General features: G+C 44.8%; 1 protein-coding gene across 1 annotated transcript in view; it reads right to left on the reverse strand.

Annotated features, from left to right (window-relative positions):
• The window catches only part of LOC308333261 (zinc finger protein 518A), a 28,277-nt gene extending 12,333 nt beyond the window's left edge, over positions 1–15,944 (reverse strand). Inside the window, exons 1-2 of the mRNA XM_080789534.1 lie at positions 15,901–15,944; positions 13,045–13,171 (exon numbers count right to left, since the gene is read on the reverse strand). The gene's annotated coding sequence lies outside the window, so the exon portion shown is untranslated. The remainder of the gene's footprint in view (positions 1–13,044; positions 13,172–15,900) is intronic.
• Between the last annotated feature and the right edge of the window lie 376 nt (positions 15,945–16,320).

The following is a 16,320-nucleotide window of genomic DNA, read 5'->3' on the forward strand; positions in this document are numbered from 1 at the left end:
CATGGCATTAACCTTAAAGCGTGTACCGTGTTTGATGTGTTACGGACGTCTCAGACACACACTCAAACTGGGACTGTGACTACTCGCCCGTCAACAACACCAGCTGTCATGATTTGGCCCTCTGCCTGTTTATTTCCCTCTTTCTGTATCTCTCCCTCTGCCCAGTTGTGTCTGTCTTTCCACTTCGCCGACGGCCACTCCCACTTCCCATTGCAGCCCTCAGTCCTAGTTACACACCTGGTTACACTTTCATCAGCCCAGCCAATTACAAACCTGTGAACTCTGCTACAATCAACCCACCTATAAATAATGGACTCCTTGCACAAACTAACGGTCAGAACATAATTCCTTGTCCGGTGCTTCATGTCGTTGTCCCCTGCTCTACCTTGATCTTGTCTTTTTGTATTTACTGAAGAGTTTGCATTCATGGACTTCCTCGTGGCTACTTTATGCTTCTGAAAGGTTTTGCTTATTGGTTTATTGCTTTGCTACTGCTACTTATTTTGTAAGCTTGACTTTTGTTTAATAAAGCAGTTATTTTGAACTTCCCTCTGCATTTGGGTTCAGTCATTCTGCCATCGTGACAGTATGTTCTGACCAAATATGAACCCAGCAGAGCGAAGACTTTTTCACCAAAAGGTGGAGGACTTTGAAAATGTGGTTGCTCGTTTCATGGCCTCACCCCCTACATTGCATGCTGCACTCCAAGAGGAGATCTCTATCCAGCAGCAGTGGTTTAAGGAGAGGCCGTGGGTAAGCCATTTTGTCCCCCACCTGAATGTGGTCTGTGAGAGACTCAAGGACTTTGAAACCACCCATGCTTCCCAGTCAACTACTCAGTCAATTAGAGTAGTGAGCTTTTCATCTGTCTGCCCTGTCCGACTCCCAGATCAACAAAAGAACCAGCCTTTGGATTTATTTTCATATTTTTGCAAGACTACTAAAATCCCGGTGTACTCTGAGCCAGCTCGAGCCCAGGACCCTTATGAAGGGTCTCGCTTGGCCCTCTGTGTGGGGAACTGTGGGCCTGCCAGGAGAAGGCGTGGTCGCCATGGCTCCTTACACCCCCAGTGGTCTTCACTGCCCAGCACCCCACTACCCGGCATCCAAACTGCCCAGCTCTCCGCCCTCTACCCTGCCTGTAGATCCGTCTGCAGCACCCTCCATGTCTCCTGGATCCTCCTCATCTCCAGGATGTGCAGTGTCTACTGGGGTCCCTGTCTCCAGAGTCTGCAGCATCCTCCACATCTCCTGGATCCTCCTCGTCTCCAGGATGTGCAGTGTCTACTGGGGTCCCGTCTCCAGAGTCTGCAGCATCCTCCACATCTCCTGGATCCTCCTCGTCTCCAGGATGTGCAGTGTCTACTGGGGTCCCGTCTCCAGAGTCTGCAGCATCCTCCACGTCTCCTGCAGCCCCAGCTCCTGCTCCTGCAGCCCCAGCTCCAGCTCTTGCAACACCAACTACAGCTCCTGCAGCTCCAGCTCCGGCCACTGCTGACCTGTTTCCTGCAGCCCCGCCCCCAGTGCCTGCAGTCCCACCTGCAGCACGGCCTGCAGTCCCACCTGCAGCACGGCCTGCAGTCCAACCTGCAGCACTGCCTGCAGTCCAACCTGCAGCACTGCCTGCAGTCCAACCTGCAGTCCAACCTGCAGCACGGCCTGCAGTCCAACCTGCAGCACTGCCTGCAATCCAACCTGCAGCACTGCCTGCAGTCCCATCTGCAGCACTGCCTGCAGTTCCACCTGCGATGGCAGCCCCGCCAACTGTGCCTGCAGCTCCGTCGCCTCTGACTGCAGCACCTCCGGCGTTGCCAACTGAGCCTGCGGCATCCCTGCCTTCGGCCCAAATGTCTCCTGCCTCATCTCGGCCTCCCGGCCGTCCGCCTGATGTTCCCTCCGCCTCGTCTCGGCCTCCTGGCCGTCCCCCTGAACTCAGCAGCTTCGCCTCTGGCCATCGTCCCGGCCACCCACCTGAATTCACAGGCTGTTGACCTGCCATCATGTCCACCCACAGGATTGCACATTGCCGACTTCCGAATAAGGAAGTTGTCAAACGGTGGAAGGAACACTTTGAGGATCTCCCGAACAAACCCAGTGAGATCAGACCCACTCTCCCAGACAGGAGCAGAGCCTGATTATTATGGGGTACCAGCGTCAAGCTCCAGGGAGGAAGTGACTGAGGTAGTTAAGCAACTCCACAGTAGCAAAGACCCAGGGGTTGATGAGATCGTCCCAGAAATGCTGAAGGCTCTCGGTGTTGAGAGGCTGTCTTGGTTGAGACGTCTTTTCAACATTGCTTAGAAGTCTGGGACAGTACCGAAGGAGTGGCAGACTGGAACAGTAGTGCCACTCTTTAAGAAAGGGGACCAGCGGGTGTGTGGCAATTCTAAGCATCACACTAGGGGTGGGTCCCGAACCTCGGGACCAATCCGGTACCGAACCGAACATGCTCGAGTACCGGGTACCCATTACAATAATTCAATTTCGGTTCTCTCTATCGGTTCCTGGGTGACACCCTGCACACACGCACGCACATAAAACAGCTGATTATAATCAGATCATGCTACTCGGAGAGCCAGCAACAGAATGGACCGTGGTAATCGCTCTTGTCGCTCAAAAGTATGGCTTCACTATAGTAGACAATCAAAGCAGTTAGCCAAGTGCAATATGTGTGGAAAAGTAATCAGCGCAAAAACAGGTTGCACCTCTGGTTTGTCTAAACATGTAATGGTGCATGGCATTAACCTTAAAGCGTGTACCGTGTTTGATGTGTTACGGACGTCTCAGACACACACTCAAACTGGGACTGTGACTACTCGCCCGTCAACAACACCAGCTGTCATGATTTGGCCCTCTGCCTGTTTATTTCCCTCTTTCTGTATCTCTCCCTCTGCCCAGTTGTGTCTGTCTTTCCACTTCGCCGACGGCCACTCCCACTTCCCATTGCAGCCCTCAGTCCTAGTTACACACCTGGTTACACTTTCATCAGCCCAGCCAATTACAAACCTGTGAACTCTGCTACAATCAACCCACCTATAAATAATGGACTCCTTGCACAAACTAACGGTCAGAACATAATTCCTTGTCCGGTGCTTCATGTCGTTGTCCCCTGCTCTACCTTGATCTTGTCTTTTTGTATTTACTGAAGAGTTTGCATTCATGGACTTCCTCGTGGCTACTTTATGCTTCTGAAAGGTTTTGCTTATTGGTTTATTGCTTTGCTACTGCTACTTATTTTGTAAGCTTGACTTTTGTTTAATAAAGCAGTTATTTTGAACTTCCCTCTGCATTTGGGTTCAGTCATTCTGCCATCGTGACAGTATGTTCTGACCAAATATGAACCCAGCAGAGCGAAGACTTTTTCACCAAAAGGTGGAGGACTTTGAAAATGTGGTTGCTCGTTTCATGGCCTCACCCCCTACATTGCATGCTGCACTCCAAGAGGAGATCTCTATCCAGCAGCAGTGGTTTAAGGAGAGGCCGTGGGTAAGCCATTTTGTCCCCCACCTGAATGTGGTCTGTGAGAGACTCAAGGACTTTGAAACCACCCATGCTTCCCAGTCAACTACTCAGTCAATTAGAGTAGTGAGCTTTTCATCTGTCTGCCCTGTCCGACTCCCAGATCAACAAAAGAACCAGCCTTTGGATTTATTTTCATATTTTTGCAAGACTACTAAAATCCCGGTGTACTCTGAGCCAGCTCGAGCCCAGGACCCTTATGAAGGGTCTCGCTTGGCCCTCTGTGTGGGGAACTGTGGGCCTGCCAGGAGAAGGCGTGGTCGCCATGGCTCCTTACACCCCCAGTGGTCTTCACTGCCCAGCACCCCACTACCCGGCATCCAAACTGCCCAGCTCTCCGCCCTCTACCCTGCCTGTAGATCCGTCTGCAGCACCCTCCATGTCTCCTGGATCCTCCTCATCTCCAGGATGTGCAGTGTCTACTGGGGTCCCTGTCTCCAGAGTCTGCAGCATCCTCCACATCTCCTGGATCCTCCTCGTCTCCAGGATGTGCAGTGTCTACTGGGGTCCCGTCTCCAGAGTCTGCAGCATCCTCCACATCTCCTGGATCCTCCTCGTCTCCAGGATGTGCAGTGTCTACTGGGGTCCCGTCTCCAGAGTCTGCAGCATCCTCCACGTCTCCTGCAGCCCCAGCTCCTGCTCCTGCAGCCCCAGCTCCAGCTCTTGCAACACCAACTACAGCTCCTGCAGCTCCAGCTCCGGCCACTGCTGACCTGTTTCCTGCAGCCCCGCCCCCAGTGCCTGCAGTCCCACCTGCAGCACGGCCTGCAGTCCCACCTGCAGCACGGCCTGCAGTCCAACCTGCAGCACTGCCTGCAGTCCAACCTGCAGCACTGCCTGCAGTCCAACCTGCAGTCCAACCTGCAGCACGGCCTGCAGTCCAACCTGCAGCACTGCCTGCAATCCAACCTGCAGCACTGCCTGCAGTCCCATCTGCAGCACTGCCTGCAGTTCCACCTGCGATGGCAGCCCCGCCAACTGTGCCTGCAGCTCCGTCGCCTCTGACTGCAGCACCTCCGGCGTTGCCAACTGAGCCTGCGGCATCCCTGCCTTCGGCCCAAATGTCTCCTGCCTCATCTCGGCCTCCCGGCCGTCCGCCTGATGTTCCCTCCGCCTCGTCTCGGCCTCCTGGCCGTCCCCCTGAACTCAGCAGCTTCGCCTCTGGCCATCGTCCCGGCCACCCACCTGAATTCACAGGCTCCGCCTCTGGCCATCGTCCTGGCCGCCCACCTGAAGTCACAGGCTCCGCCTCTGGCCATCGTCCCGGCCGTCCCCCTGAAGTCACCAGCTTTGCCTCAGGTGCAGCAAGCAGGAAACTCAAGGACGCAAAAGCTAAACTTGTTTAAACTCAAAACAGGGCTGCAAAACAGTTCAAAAAGCAAACCTTACATGAAGCCCAAGTTGTAATGTCCAAAATACCAAAATCTCTGAGACACACGAAGAAGACAGTACTGCACGGAACATCTCAGGAACAGAATGTATGTACTGGCAATGTTTGTGTGGAATGAGTCCAGTCTTATGGGGAGCAGGATGATTGGAGAAGTGTCCTCAGGTGTGAAAGGGGCATGGCACTGTGGGGATAATGAGGGAGTGTGAGCAGGTGTGTGGCAAGGACTGAGAGTTGGAATGTAATGTGGGAGTGGTTGACATGGAGACATGGTCTGTAGGGCGCCAGACCATGACACCAGCAGCAACAGCTACTAGTAGTAGCAGTGGTACTGTAGCAACTCCCCGGCCAAGGTAGAGCCCGGCGGCACAGCAACAGAGAGACCCGAGACGCCGTTTACGTTGGCGAAAAAGAGGCTGACGAAAGAGTGTCACCGAGTGGTCACGAAGTTTGTTGTCAACGGACACATCCATTCTCAGTTGTTGAATCTTTGTCATTCAGGTAGGTTTAAACCGTTTAAGAAACTTTTTTCGTGTGTGTGTGTGTGTGTGTGTGTGTGTGTGTGTGTGTGTGTGTGTGTCGTTTGATACTAAATGTTTACAGTACTGTTATGCAATGTTCCCTCTAACGTGGCACATGGCCAAATGCTCCCGCGCACATCTGAAATCTGTCGCGCACAGAAACGTTTGTGTGTAAAAGAAATAAAGTTTTTATAAAAAATAAAATAAATAAATAAAAAGTCGCCGCCTCCACGTCTCATGTATTAGTCTACAGTAATACCTAGCCCGACATTTGTCCACAAACTTTTGTTAGATTACACAGGCGGTGTCTGTGTGTGACAGGTCACACACAGACAGGACTGAGGTCCCTCCTGTGTGCAATGCATGCGTACGTGCGTCTCTCAGCCACAGGTTTGTCACGTGACCTTCTTTACAGCTGAGCAGAGCACAAACAAACAAACAGTAAACACAGATAGCAGTTAGCTTGGATGCACGTACTCGCATGATAATTCACTTAATAAAATAATGACCAGTCAGCCTCCTAAAAAGACAAGTGACACGACTCACACCGCCGCCGCTAACCCAGCCAAAGTAAGGAGGAAAGTGCTCTCTTTTAAGACTGAATGGCTGGCGCAGTCTGTGCAAATAGACGGACAACATGTGCAACTGGGAGATGTTTTTTCTTTTTCGGATGAGAAAGGAGTTATCTGCAAAACATGTTGCGAGGCGAAAGTTTTAAGTGACTTTTCTGAAGGGAAAAAATGGGACGAGTGGAAAATGGACTACCTCAAGCGCCACCTTCTGCACAAAACGCACCAGAATGCTGCTGGAATTTTACGGAGACGTAAGGGGGTTGGAATCGGTGCGTTGCTGCTGCAGAATGAAGAGGAAAGACGCGACAGGAATGAGCACTTGGAAAAGAACAGATCTGACAGCCAGCAAGTTCATGTGCTCATTGACAATGTGCTACTCGGCATACAAATGAACGCATCGATGCTCTCTGTTCAACAGATCCATGATCATGTTGCAAAATATGTGAGTATCCCAGAACACTGGCGGAGCAAGAACTATGCCTTTGAGTTTGTGAAGTCAATAAATGCAGTTGTACAGAATGAGAGCATGTGCGAAATTCGAAATGCCCCGTTTCATACCTTGATTGTAGATGAGAGCACAGACATCACAGTGCATAAAATGCTAGTTCTGTATATAAAATACAGGGAGGAAAAGGAAGTAAACTACAAAACTGCGTTTGGTGGCATCATTCAGTTAACGTCATGCACTGCTCCAGCTATTGTTGAGGCCATCACACAGTTTTACTCCACACATCAATTAGACATGCAGAGAATGGTGATGCTGACCTCTGATGGTGCCTCAGTAATGCTAGGAAAGCACAATGGAGTTGCAGCTATATTGAGACGCCAAATACCACATCTCACAGAACAACACTGTGTGGCACACAAAGAGGACTTGGGCATTGATGATGCTTGGAAACATGTGCCTTTGATGCGAGAAGTGGAAACTCTTCTTAGAAGTGTTTACAACATGTTCTCCCGGTCAGCAGTAAAGAAGGGCAGATTTGAGGAACTAGCAGAGGTCCTTGATGAGGATACACTGTCATTCAGGCCTTTGAATGAAGTGCGATGGCTGTCACGCAACCAAGCTGTAAATGCTGTTCTCAGAAACTACACTGTTCTTGAAGAATACTGCAGAAGAGTCAGTGATGAAGGAGATCCAGTGGCAAAATACTGCTTCAAAAAGCTGAGTGAACCAAAGTACAAGTTTACACTCACTGCTCTTGGAGATGTATTGAGCGAGCTGGCACAACTCTGCCTTTCTCTCCAAAAATGTAACCTGACAGTGATGGAAGGGCATTGCCTTGCAAGAGCCAAGTTCGAGAAGCTGCGTTCACAGTACCTGAATGATGCACAGGGGCCTCAGTGGAGTGACAGAGCCAAAGAGGTGATAAGGGCCTCAGAAGCGGATGGGGATATTACCAGGGATATTCTCCTGTTTATTCACAGCCTGTGTGATCACCTAGATGCTCGTTTTCCAGTGGAGGGTTTAAAAGAGTGGTCTGCATTTGACATTGCAGCATTGAGTCCAGCCAACATCAAGTTTGACTACGGAGCATCAGATGTTGCTGTGCTGGCAAAGAAATACCAGGCCATTCTCCACCCAGAGTCTCTGGATGAAATCAACCGTGAATATGCTGATTTAAAGTACATTGTGAGACAGAAACTGAAACAAAATACAATCAGCACATTCTCACATATGGTGGCTGCAACACTTAGATGTGAGGAGCTGAGGAACGTCTCACAGCTTGTGGACATTTGTGGGACATTTCAAGCATCCAGTGCAGACTGTGAAAGAGGGTTTAGCTTGATGAATCGTATCAAAACAACATCAAGAAATCGTCTTCAAGTGGAACATCTAGACGAGTTGATGAGAATCAAGTCAAGGCTGCAAGCAGACACAGACGGTGCCACTACCATCAGCCTGGACAAGGTGTACAACCACTGGAGAACTGAGAAGGACAGACGGCAAAAATAAGGTAACATTAAGTTCCTGATCAGATATGTGTGTATTATACTGTCTGTCACTCATTAGGAATTATCATCTGAATCATTAAGAGCTTGTTTTTATCAGTTGTAGAACTGCTAATATTAATATAATTTTGTTTAGTCATGTTTGTATTTTCCAGACCAGGACAGTTTCAAGACTACAGTATTAAGTTTATTAACAGTAACACAAACATGTGTGTTTTGAACTTGGCAAAAATCTTATGTTACTAGATTAATTACTAATTACTCTATTCTATTCTACTCTGTTTCCCAGAAGCGGACCAGACCAGAGAAGTGGCTTCTGCTGACTTTGGATAACTTTTTTTTCCTTTTTTTTTTTGAGGAGCAGAGTAAACCCAAGTGACTCTTTTCTGATGTGCAGTGTGACCAGACCAGAGGAGAAAGAGCTGGCCTTGGATTATTTTATTTATTATTTGAGGAACAGAGGAGTAAACTCTAAACAATTGACTCTTTTCTGAAGTGCAGTGTGCACACAGACTAACAGGACTAAGAGCCTAAGACCAGACCAGAGGTGTGAGCTGCCTTTGGATTATTTTATTTATTTTAACAGAGGAGTAAACAAGTGACTCTTTTCTGATGTGCAGTGTTCTCATGTACAGGTGTTCTGATGTGCAGGTGTTGTGAATTTTGATGTGCAGTACTTGTTCTCATGTGCAGTGTTTTCATGTGCAGTATTCTCATGTGCAGTGTTCTCATGTGCAGTGTTCTGATGTGCAGGTGTTATGCATTCTGATGTGCAGTGTTCTCACAGACTAACAGAGGTTTAGGGAGGGAGGGAGAGAGAGACGGGGAGAGAGAGAGAGAGAGAGAAGAGGGAGGACTTTGCTCTGTATCGTCAATTCAATGGTCAAATAAATATTTGGTTAAGCAATATAATATGCCTTTTTGTATTATTATTATTATCAGCTAAATGTATAGATTTTTATGTTAGACATTGAGGGAAATTAAGATTCTCCGATTTTTTACAAACCGCCGCTTATCAACTAACAGTCACGGCCCGGGCTCACGGCAGGCAGGTGACGTATGTTGCTCAGTAGTTGCTGATGTCTGCTCAGGAGGGTTGAGTGTTTGCTCAGACCGAAAAAAAATTATAGGGAACATTGCTGTTATGTAATGTTGATCAATCTCTGTTTTCAGGGAGATGGCCATGGTCCTCAATGCCAGCTACACACCTCCCTCCAGAGATAATTTATCTAATCATCTTATTTCTGCCTGGTACCACGTGGAGAAATCAAACATTATAGATGAGCTCAGAGCTCAGTGCAAAGTTGAAATCACTAGTGATGGGTGGACAAGCTTGACACAAGACCACTACCTTACAGTGACGGCCCACTATGTCAGGGAAGGAACAATGAGACAGAAAGTTCTCAGAACAAAAGCAGTCTATAGAACACAAACAGGAGTAGTAGTGGCTGAAGAGATTAGTGACATTTTTAATGAATTTGGCAATCTTGATAAAATTGTTGCCGTCACTGTTGATAATGCAGCCAACATGGATGTAGCCATAAAAAAAACTACAATTCATAAAGCTAGGTTGTTTTGCACACACACTTAATCTTGGAGCACAGAGTGTCAATGCTGTTGGATCCGTGGCAAAACTGATGGCCAAAATCAGGGATATCGTCGTCTGGATGAAGAGGTCATCGATGAGACTACCGGTATCTTTTTATGTTGTGTAGTCTCTCAGGCATATTTGTTGTCATTGTCAGTAGTAGTAAGAGGTAACGTATCCACAAATGGCTCAACTGTTAAAGGAAAGGATGTTGGTCTATACTCTATTCGTCTGTCTTAAATCAAAGTCTTAAAAATAAAAGCTTTGTGAAAAACAATTGACTTTAAGTTTATACCATTTATTTTTTTACTATATTATCCACAAATGGCTCAACTGAATGAGGAGGAAGAGGATGTTACACTATTTATTCATTACATGTCTTAAATTGACATTGAGCTTTTTTGTTAAACATTTGACCTCTTTTATATCATTTTGGAACCGAAATAGGGAACCGTTAAGAACCGGAATCGATAAGCAGAACCGGAATCGGTACCGGACTCGAAAGAATCCTAACGATACCCATCCCTACATCACACTGCTCACACTGCTCACTCTTCCTGGGAAAGTTTACACCACAAAGATATTATGCGTAGGGCATCCAATCTCTGTATGCCCAAAGCGAGAGCTGTGTCCGAATGTTGGGCAGTAAATCGGATTTGTTGGTCTCTTTTCACCTATCCTGTTTGTAATAGTCATGGATCGAGACAGTCGTGGAGGAGAGGTTATACGGTTCGGGGAGCTAAGGGTTGCTTCACTGCTTTTTGCAGATGATGTGGTCCTGATGACACCAGAGGTGTATGAGAATGGGTGTTGTGGAGGATGAGAAACATTAGCATGTTTTGCTAACAACAGAGAAGCCATAATGGCTGAGGCCATTTTTACTCAATGTACAGAATTAGACATTAATAAAGTATATCGTCACCAAAACAAATCTTTCTAACTATTTTCTAATTGTGGAAAACTGCCAAAAAAGTTTTAACAGACTTTTTTAACAGAGATTTTAACTTCCCACTGGATACATGTAAAGAGACCTGCTACACTTATAGCCATCTTGAATGTACTGTCAGATGTGTTGAGTCATTAAAAATCTAACTTTATTTGCAATTATCTGTGTGTATTTAAACAGTCCTTCAAAAATGTAGCGGAGGATGAGAACTGTGACTGTGGACGACACCTATTTTCCCAATAAATATTTAATTGAAATGTGTTTTTTTCCTAATGAATACATTTTATATTTTTTCATATAGCTGTTAATGTGCCCATATAATCATGTCATGTGCTATATCTTGCACGTATTTGCAATTTGTACTATATATATAGATGAGATATAGCACATGATGACATGATTATATGGGCACATTAACATTTCCTAATAATGATGACTCAATCAGGCAAGCTGGTACACTTCACCCTTCTTGAGATTCTAACTGCCTTTTCTGTGGAATTTATTAACCTCAGACTTCCCAGTAATTCTGATAACATTGACGCACTTCCACGGAACAGTGCACAGACGGATTAGTGCACTGTTCCGTGGAAGAAAATACAAAATCTTCACTTTGCTACATTGCTAAATGCATGGTCAGGGACCACCTGCAATACCTCCACAGACCACCAGTGGTCCACGGACCACCTGTTGAAAACCCCTGTTTTAGATGAATTATTCAGAAAATCCCAGACCAAGAAAATCAACTGAAAGTTCAAAGGGGTTTCACCAGACTTTCTCTGGTAAAAAAAGTAAATTTCTAGCCCTGGGCTGGCTGGGCAACAGCTGTTGCGTTCACTCAATCTTATTAACCAATATATTATTATTTTGCTATGATTCCCTGCTTTCATATGACAAAAATAAATTCAATTTAAAAAGCTAGATGTCTTGTGCCAGGGAGCCCTGTACCAGATTTGTGTTAGCACATCTACAAGCTCACAACGTGTACCATGAGCTTGTAGATCAGCTATTTACAAATAGCCGACGTGTAGTATAAGTTTGTTCACGTGGCCTATAGTCGCCTTTTGGGGCTCGTTTTCCTTCTTGTTTTCATTTCTTTATTTCATTTAATCTCTATTTTTGGAATTAATAGACCTTAAAGGGTAGGGTAAGTGAATTTATTTGGTTAAAGGGTCTCCACCATGAATTTGACATTTTTCAAGATTTTCTGTGTTTTTAGGTTCCCCAGTGTATTTTTACACCCAAATAAGTAGTTTTTTTGACACTCAGACCTTCATTGAGAAATCTGTGATTTTCTGAATGGGCGTGTCTGAATTCAGTATTGAGCGCCCCCTCAAGATATACTTCCGAGTCCTACTTTTGTGTCGCTTTTGTGTCCCCATAGAGTTATACAGTGACGCTCCGTCGGACTAAATCTGAGACGAAAACAACCACTAAAGTCTCATTTTACCCCTTTCCTCGCAACAAAGCTGCTGCTCTCCCAAATCTGGCTGTGACAGAACGTCTGCCCCACACGGAATACTATCGCCATTTTATTTCATTGTGTCAACTAAATCCTCATTAATTGCAAACTAGATTCAATATACTCTAGCCTGCACACATTCTAAATATGAAATATTGTACTGAGCAAATGGACTGTTACCACCTTCAACAATAATGATAATAATAATCTTTATTGTCTCCACATCCTATATTTTCTTTGTCATGGACACTTGTACAAAACATTAATAATTCTACTCGAGTTGGAAGCATTAAGACCCATTTTAAGCCTCCATGGCTTCCTTTCTGAAAAGACAGAAAAGAAGATTCATGCGTTTAGATATTCTATTTACAATAAGATGCGGACAGGAGGTGGTGCCACTTGGATCCGGGCGTAACGTAGATCATTACACAGATCAACCGCCATTGTCAATCGCACCGCACTGACCGCAGTGTCTGCTGTTTTAGGCAGACACTGCGGTCTCATACTCATATTATCCCAACTAAGGACGAGGACATTAGAACTAAGTGGATGGACTTTATTTCATCGAGGAGGGAATTCAATGATTAGGTGATGCAATGATGATGTAAAACAAATGGTGTCAAAACAAACATTAACCTATTCTGGGCGGGAACCCCTTTTGGTGTTTTACCCCCTCAGGCCGGGAACCCATTTTTGGGTTCTGTACAGTATGTACAGTATTCAAAAATGTAAAAAGAATTATGCTGCTATGACAGGTTCGGTTCAGACATAGAATATTAAAAGGATAAGAGAGAGCGATAGACCCGCCCACCTGCTATTAATTTCAGTGGAAGTTGCTCAGTGGCGTTTTGAAGCACCCGAAAGAACCGTCTACTTCCGCGTTTTTTCAATTTGGACACCAAAATTTGGTGTCCACAATGCGGAAGTGCAAACGGGCGCTCAATGTTAAAGCTATGGTTAAAGCCCAGCTGCACTGGGTTGCATAACTCCAAGGGTCCGCCTGCAGTCCCCGTTCTTAGACACTAGGGCAGAGCGCCTCAACGTTGGACAGCTGCACTGGGGGCTTGGGTTCAGCAAAAACTATTGAAAATGAACTTACGAAGTTACGAATAGTGTCAGTCTGGCTGAACGGTGTCAGGTGACATCCCAGATGAAGCGGGGGTCAAGATGTTTCAGCAACAACAGTAACAATGTGCATGGATGGATGGAGCCTCCACTGCCAATATCTGCAAGACAACACATACACATGTCCATTTATTTGCACACAAATAGTTTATTTAACACAACGAGTTGTCCAATTTATTTACATCTGCAAATCAATACAAAATTGGGATGCACCGCAAAGTATTTGGCCGAATAGTGAAAAAAAATGCATATTCTGTATTTAGTTGGTTTTAAGAGCCGAAACCGAATAGTCAAAGAACCGGGTTACCTTTCATAACCTACCGTTTGGTTGTGATGACATGATCAAAATGTAATCATGTCTTTATGCAATTTATCATGTAGCTCTACAACAAAGGTACAGCCATGACAGCAATAGTACAAAAACTGGTAATACATACATACATACATACATACATACTTAAACCCTACCAATTTTAACCAAATACATACATACATAACATAACATAACATAACATAACATAACATAACATAACATAACATAATATTAATCATATTCGGCTATTCGAATTTCCTACATTTGGTATTCGGCCATTAATTTGGTGCATAATACAAAGACATGTCCATGCATTTACATTTGCAAGACAACATGTAAAGACAGGTCCATTCATATACTGTACATCTGCAACAACTAGGGCTGTCACGATTACAAAATATTTAAGTTGACAATTGTCATACAAATAACTGCGATTAACTATTTAATTGTGTATTAGGCATTTAACATCGGAAGATATAAATGAACACATTCCCTGACAGGTATTAATTCATTCATTCTTAGCCACTGCCACAGTCTTTTGACTCTTTTCAGTGCAGGCCCTAATTTTGAAGGCCAACTGGTCCCATGCCGTGAACCTGTCTAGTCTTTGAAAAACACAGACTGACAAATAGGAGGAGAAAAAAAGCACCAAAACAGAGAATAGTGGGCAGCATGTTGCTCGTCCATTGGCCCATTCAGGGGCGCGACCATTGTCATAGGAATGCAAATGTGGGCCATCACCTGTACTTGTCTGGCAGGTACAGTATAAATAGCTTGAGATTGAACTAGCCTACAAGATAAAGAGACCACCAGCAAAGAAGAGATTCACCCAGAAGACGGTACAGTTCCCTGCCGCCAGCAAGACCTCGGTGGTACTGGCAGGACCTTGCGATCAAATGGAGCTAATTTTGACACACTACTACTTTTGACGTGTGCTCTGACGCTTTCGCCAGACTCCATTACTTCTTAAGGACACTAATTACACTGCGTTCAACATGTTGAACGCCTGTTTTCTAGTGTACAAAAGAAAGAAGTGCATGCAGAAGTACAATATCAACCTTAAGTTGCACCTAAATAGTCTGTCTCCTAACATTTGAGAGATTTAACTGAACTATGATTTTCTAGAGATCTAGAACTAGAGATTTTCAAGTGCAAGCCCCGTTGTCCCATGTTATTAGACATCACTACATGCTTGTAGTGCATGTAGTGCAACAGTATTTGTCACTGATTTGTGCAGGACGTCATGTTTGCCTTTTCTGTTATGTAAAGCTGCATACTGTGCTTTTTCAAGTTTTTTGAGAATAAAAAAAATACATACATTGATTTTACATGCATATTGTCTTTATTAACAGTGTTGTTGGGTTTTTTTTGGTCATAACTTAGTAACCAGCCAGTGTGACTATGAGAGGCCTCGTTCTGTCCTGCCAAATAATTATGGTGCATTTAAAAATATTGACATGGATTAAAGCAAAAACAGACTCTCACAAATGACAACCCTTGAGGTGGTCCCCAGCTAAAACATGATGTAGAGTTGGTAACCAAATGGACCCCTTCCGCACTATTAGAGAATGTAGAAGAATTGTTACTTTGATCACACTGCTTGTTGTCTCTCCTAATGGTACCAACATCAATACAGCATACAGCATACAGCATGGAAAAAGACAAAATCTTATCCAATGAAGACAAAATATTCTTTAGTTTTGGCTTTTGTGTCCGAGAGGCTAAATCTCATCAAATGGTGGTCCGTGGCTAATAAAATAATGGACCTTGAGATGAAAAGGGTTGAAAACCACTGATATAGAGCAATGATTCTCAACATAGTTAATTTCTTTAGGAGCCCCAGTTTGATAGGCATTACACCATGGACCCCCATTTGGCACAATTAATGATCTACACTAGTGATATGTTTGGACTGTAACCTCACAATGTAACAAATCAACTTTATCAACACGTGACACATTAGTAACAGTACAAAATGGAAGTTATATTCACTATTAGCATTATTGGAGTGTTAATGTGTAGGTATTAGTGAATTAAATGTTAAAGGCTCATACTATGGTTTCAGGGTGATAGATATCTATTGTTTATCATTTCCCAGGGGAGATATATACACACACACAGGTATATATATATATATATATATATATATATATATAGTCCAGGGAGTCTCACTCTCACAGCAAGTTTGGGGGACACATCTGCACTACAGGGCAGCAACGCGTTACGTGGACAAATGTTCCAGTCAGAAGTTGTTGTCTGTGGAATAACGTGAAGTACTTTGTGACAACAACCCGGCGAGTTGAACAACGTTACATGACAACACATTAAAACAACCCAACACACACGTCACACGCACGCGCACACACACACCCATGCAAAAACTGCCCAACGCGACGCGACAAAATGACCCAAACGTCACCGCTCACTTTTACGAGGAGATCAAAGGTTCATGTGTATACAACGTAAACGTGTAAACAGGTTTTTTTTGTGAAGGTTTATAATGTGTTTTATTTTTACCTTGGTTTATCTCTCTCACTTTCGCAGGTCAGCTCCGGCGGCCATGACACTTTTTACCATCCGGGGGCTGCTGCTAGTGTTGCCGGATTTCGTGAGAGAAACAAGCAACCAGGTATATTAAAATAAGCCCAAAAATCTTCTGAGCTTGCTATTTTCAAAAAGATTTGGAAAAATGTGAATAATGTATTTTAACAACGCAAATCTTGTATATGCATGCCCTGGCATAACATATTTTCAAATGGGGGTCTGCACTCAGCAGACAAATTATGAAATAAATATTAATTTCGGGGTCTTTGTAATGAACATGTTTGAGGACCACTGGTTCAAAGTTCAAACAACCAACCAACAGGAATTCAAGCCAAAAATAAGCAACAGCACTTTAGAAACAATCCCAAAATTTACAAGCAACTTCATAGAAAA

The sequence above is a fragment of the Protomyctophum bolini genome, assembly GCF_963924005.1.
Source record: "Protomyctophum bolini genome assembly, chromosome: 18".
Lineage (NCBI taxonomy): Eukaryota > Metazoa > Chordata > Actinopteri > Myctophiformes > Myctophidae > Protomyctophum > Protomyctophum bolini.